Genomic DNA, 5425 nt, shown 5'->3' on the forward strand with positions numbered 1-5425 from the left:
GGGGGGGGGGGGGGGGGGGGGGGGACCTGGGATAGGGTGTGCAAAATAGATTAAGTAAATAATTCCAAATTGTATAAATGAGTTGTCTATAGTAAATTATATTAGTAACTAATTATTCATTTGTGATCCACCCTTTTTCCTTAAAGGCCCAACACCTGTTAAGGTCCTCAGTCTGTGAAGGGCATGGCTGACTGATGGGACCGCTCCTAGCCCTCAAGGCACATGCTCCTCAGTTTTGGGGGGGGAGACCCCACCCTACTGGGAGATCTCATTTCTATAAAGAGAATCTAGTCTGGGCAAGCCTTTGCCTCCTTGATCCCCTCCATCAGAGTTTAGGGTGACCCAACTCGTGAAGGAGAAAACCAGTCAGAGACATCTCGATGGAAATATTTCCCCTGCCCAGACACCTCGAGGCTGGTAGTCACAAGAGTAAGCCATATTCTCAGCAAGACGAGCTGAAGACGTTTCGTCCGCCCATCAGGGCTGAGTTTCATTTGCCAGGGAAGGTCCCTTTCAGAAGGGTTTTAAGGAGTTTCAGGGTGTCCCTTGGGGTCTCTGGTTGCCAAAGGAAACCACTAAACCACTGACCATCAACTTATTGTCGGCTAGCCTAATTAATAAATTGATTATTAATCACCCAGAAACTCTGTTTCTGGGGTTTTCATTCCTCTGGCAGAGGACAAACCCAAGTACTCACCTCCTCAGCTGTTTAGAATAAGGAAAGGGCTGTAACTTCAGGCGGAATAACTTAAATCTTACACACTTGCATCTAGTCTATGAGATAAAGATTTACTATTGTGATCATATGTTCTTCTGACCACCTGTCGCAACTACAGAAACTTGCCATAAAAGGAAAAAGAGAGACACAGATATTGTAAAGGGAAAAATGCTCCCCCAACTTGGTGTCAGTTCCAGGCAAGAGTCATAGAGGCAGCTGACTGTATGGACAGAATGTCACAGAATGCTCAGAAGCTTAGCCCAGTGGGAAAACTTTCTGTTTAAGAGGAAATATCAAAACAGGGAAATTGAGTCAGGAGCCTCAGCCCAAAGCAGAAACTGTTCTTCCCTTAAAAGGAAAAGACCATCTTTGGGATCTGGACCCCAAAAAGGAAAAGTCTCTGGACTTTCCCACACAGCCCTGATTCCTGGCATTTGCCTGGAGCATACTTGACACTCCTTACTCCCATCCAGATCTTCCCATAGTCTTTCTGTATAAAAGTGTTGATCTTACCCCCAATAAATTGCTGATTCTTAAAATCTGGTCAGCTTGCATTGGCATCACAAACAGTGCAGACTCACTAGGAATCTTGCCCACCCCAACTGGTGTTTTAATAAACTACTCGGAGTGAAAGAAGGCTTGGGTGGGTGAATTCTTTTGAGGCAGATGCGTGCCCTTTGCTCCTGCATTTCAGGGTTCCCAAGACTGCTAGACCACAACAGTTCCCAGATGCCACTCCCAAAGGGCCGCTGGCATCATGGGTCATTGGTTCAATGGCATTTCCAATGATCACCGCTGGAATCCAACTCAGACTAATATCGATTACAGTCCAGGAGATCTGACTTTAAACATCAAGTTTCAATAATCATAGCTTAGGGCTGTGTATAGTTTTTACTATTTTCATGTTGCTGCAATAAACCAGCTCAAAATGAAAAATGTATCAGGCCTTGCAAAAATCACTCAACATTGTTTTCTTTTGCATGCTACACTTCTCTTCCAGTTTAAACTCATCCCAGTCTAAAAGCAATCAATAAGCAATTGTAATCTGTAAATTCACATAGACAACTGACATAGGGTAGGTTACTCAAACAGAATCTTTCAGAAGTGACCGGCAGTAATTTGCAGACTAACAGCTGGGTATTGTATATTAACAAAAGAAAATCTCTTAGACTGGGATCTTTTCAAGCTGGTTAAAGATCCAACTTTGATACAGACCATTTTAGACACAACTTCATCATTCACAAGAAAATGCCCAACTGCATAAGTTTTAACATTATGACAGTAGTCTCTAATACCTTAATAATTTCACAATACCCGAGTCAAAAAAATTTAAAATCTCCAGTGACAGATTACCACTTCCTTAACAGCATTTCATATACAGTGGTTCCCCAGAATTTGCAAATATAAGAAAATCTTGAAACACGTAACAGTCATAATAACAGGAATTTTAAGTAAAACTTTAAATACTTATCAGATAATATTAATTTAGCCAAATGTATTTCCAAATTATCTCACGTAGAAAATCATTCATTCTACGTCGCATGGCCTCTGGAAAGGCATTCCTACAAAACATATCATCAAAACCTCAATTAGCAAAAACGTAACATACATAGGCCAAATGAAATGACCCAAGACAAATGAATCTCACAGTATAATGTGTGGGTGTGTGTTATATACACACACACACACATACATACACACATATATATTTGGAATCACAAGTATTAGTGGTAGGTCAGTTCAAAATATGCCAGGCTAAACGTGATTAGCCACTGTTGTTAAACACCTTATTCTACCCTCAGGGCTTACAAGATCTTAAAACTCTGCATTACAAGGATGAGGACTTCTTAAAGCAATTCCTGCTAGGTCAAGCTCACAGCAAAAAAACAAAACAAACCATTATCCTTACCCGTTGTGTTTCTAAATCAACAGTTTCCAACAAACAACATCATTTTAAAAAATGGCCCCTGAAACCCACAAGAATCCAGATTAAAAAATTTACCATCTTAACGTTTCAAACACAACAAATTATCAAATCCTCGTCGGGCATCACTTTGAGCCGTATTACAAATGGATAAACTGAGGCAACCTGCTCTGCGATGCCAGACAGGAGACGGCGGTCCGCCCGGCTCTCTCTTCCTTCCCAACCGTCACAGCCTCGCTCCATCCCTCTGGTCCATTTCAGTTCACTCTCAGAGGCCCCCGCCCCCCTCCACGCCCCAGCGCGCAGGCGCGCTGTCTCCAGGCGCTCGCGCACAGCAGTCCCAGCGGGGGGGGGGGGGGGGCGCGCGCGCGCCAGCTCCCGACAGTCCTGGCGCCGGGGAGCGTCTCAACCTCAGTTATCTCTACCAGGGACAGCCCCCCCCCCCCCCCCCCCGGCTGTGACCAACAGCTCGGGGGTCGAGGTCCCTCCGGCTCCTCAGAGCCCCTCCCCCCCAGCATCTGAGCCCGGGAACCTCAAGCCGCCACCCGCAGCATCTCCGCCAGGGGGCGCCGCGGTGCACAGAGCGCCGGGCCTGCAGCCGGGAGGACACGCCTCCGGCCTCAGACCCGGCCGGTGCTGTGCGACCCTGGGCGAGTCACCCCGCCCCCTCTGCCTCAGCTTCCTCGTCTGTCAAATGGAAAAGGAAACGACAACCCCTCCGCGCTGCCAGGAAAACCCCGAACGGGGTGGCAAAGGCTGGGGCCTAACAACCACCTACCGCCGCCTCCCTCCGCGCCTTTGCCTTTCTTGGGCTCCTCCCCTCCCTGACGGGCAGGGGGCGCGGAGGACCCGCCCAGCCTGCGGCCTTGGGCGGCGGCACCCCAGAAGAGGCGCCCGAGGCCAGCGGGGCCCCGTCCTCTCCCACCTCCGCGACCCTACCCGTGTGGACACCGCCCCCCCTCCCCCGCACCGGGCTTGACCCTCGGGGCCTCCCGCCCCCTCCTCCTACCTGGAGGGGGGCCCGAGGAGCCGCCGCACGGAGGTTAACGGCGGGGCCCAGCAGCGCGAGGGCGCGCGCTCCCCAGGCCGCGCAGGCGCCCTGGCCTTCACGCCCACGAGAGCCCGCGGCTCAGGCTCCCCGCGGGGCAGGGAAAACGACAGGCTACGAGGAGGAAACACCGCCCGGAGCTCCCGCGGAAGGGGAGGGGCCGCGGCGAGCGCTCGCCCTGCGCCTGCGCAGCTGCCGCCCCGCCCCCGCCTGGGCCCCTGCGGGGGAGCCGCGAGTCTGCACCGCAGCACTGCGCCTGCGCCCCACGGGGCGGCCGTTGGGAGGCGGGCCAGATGGCTCCCGGCGCCTGAGCGGCGCTTCCGATTGGCAGAGGGGACCGTCCGTCAGCGCAGGGGCGGGGCCGGACGCCGGCGCCAATTTGAAACGGGCAAGTCGGGGACCGCCTCGTCCTGGGAGGCCTCGGGTCCCGCGCCCGCGGCGCCCCGGCGGTAAGTGAGGTCCGCGTCCGAAATGGGGAGGGAGCCCCTGGAGAGAGGGGACGTGGCGGGGCGGCCGGACGGGCCACGCCGCTCTGATATTGCCTCGCCTCGGCGCAGGGAAGGGCTGGGACGCGGGGGGGGGGGGGGGGGGGGGGGGGGGGGGGGGGGGGGTGGAGCCCCTGCCACGTGACCCGGCGCTGCACGTGACTGCTAGGTCTGGATGCCTCCTATCCCTGGAACCCTGCAACCCTGGTTCTGGGAGTTCCGCCCCCGCGCTGCTACAGCCTGGTGTTCTAGCTTCTGGGCCCCTCCTAGGGCAGGCACCCCGCGTTCTAGGTCTGGGGGGCCCTCCCATTGCAGACACTTTCATGCTTTGGGTTCCAGAGCACCCCGGCACAGCACATCCTAGTGTTCTAGGAGCCCTCCCAGGGCAGGCACCCCGCGTTCTAGGTCTGGGGGGCCCTCCCATTGCAGACACTTTCATGCTTTGGGTTCCAGAGCACCCTGGCACAGCACATCCTAGTGTTCTAGGAGCCCTCCCAGGGCTGGCACCCCGCGTTCTAGGTCTGGGGGCCCTCCCATTGCAGACACTTTCAGGCTTTGGGTTCCAGAGCACCCCGGCACAGCACATCCTAGTGTTCTAGGAGCCCTCCTAGGGCAGGCACCCTGCGTTCTAGGTCTGGGGACCCTCCCATTGCAGACACTTTCATGCTTTGGGTTCCAGAGCACCCCGGCACAGCACATCCTAGTGTTCTAGGAGCCCTCCTAGGGCAGACAGCCCAGGGTTCTAGGTACCGGGGGCCCTCCCAGCGCCAGTGCACCCCCAATATTTTAGGTTCTAGGACCCTCCCAGCGCCGACACACATCAGTGTTCTTCATACTAGCCCCAGCGCTCCAGTGTTGGGTTCTGGGGGATCTCTTGGCACCAACACACCCCAGTGTCCTAGGTCACAGCTCTAACAACTCAGTGCTCGAAGTTCTGGGGGCCCTCCTAGTGCCAACACATGCAGTGCTCTCAGTTCTAGCACTGCCATTCCAGATTCTGAGGGCCCCTGTGCCAACACGCCACAGCTCTGACACCCAGTGCGCTAGGTTTTGGGAGCCCTCTTAGCGCTGGTACAGCCCGGTGTTCAGGGTCCTGGCCCGCCTGGCACCCCAGTGGTCCAGGTCACAGCTCTGGCACCCGAATGTTCTGGTTCTGGGGTCACTCCTAGTGCTGGTACAACCCAGTATTCTAGGTCTTGGCTGGCTGGGCACCCCAGTGGTCCAGGTCACAGCTCTGGTACCCCCACTGT

General features: G+C 54.5%; 2 protein-coding genes across 4 annotated transcripts in view; one reads left to right on the top strand and one right to left on the bottom strand.

The window, feature by feature from the left end:
• Positions 1-3718, bottom strand: part of SMC6 (structural maintenance of chromosomes 6) — a 55795-nt gene extending 52077 nt beyond the window's left edge. For both annotated transcript variants that reach the window (XR_003568559.1, XM_027855620.1), the window contains exon 1: positions 3652-3718. The gene's annotated coding sequence lies outside the window, so the exon portion shown is untranslated. The remainder of the gene's footprint in view (positions 1-3651) is intronic.
• A 359-nt stretch (positions 3719-4077) lies between these two features.
• Positions 4078-5425, top strand: part of GEN1 (GEN1 Holliday junction 5' flap endonuclease) — a 30627-nt gene continuing 29279 nt past the window's right edge. For both annotated transcript variants that reach the window (XM_027855606.1, XM_027855607.1), the window contains exon 1: positions 4078-4139. The gene's annotated coding sequence lies outside the window, so the exon portion shown is untranslated. The remainder of the gene's footprint in view (positions 4140-5425) is intronic.

The sequence above is a fragment of the Vombatus ursinus genome, unplaced genomic scaffold (genome assembly GCF_900497805.2).
Source record: "Vombatus ursinus unplaced genomic scaffold, bare-nosed wombat genome assembly UNPS02010980.1, whole genome shotgun sequence".
Lineage (NCBI taxonomy): Eukaryota > Metazoa > Chordata > Mammalia > Diprotodontia > Vombatidae > Vombatus > Vombatus ursinus.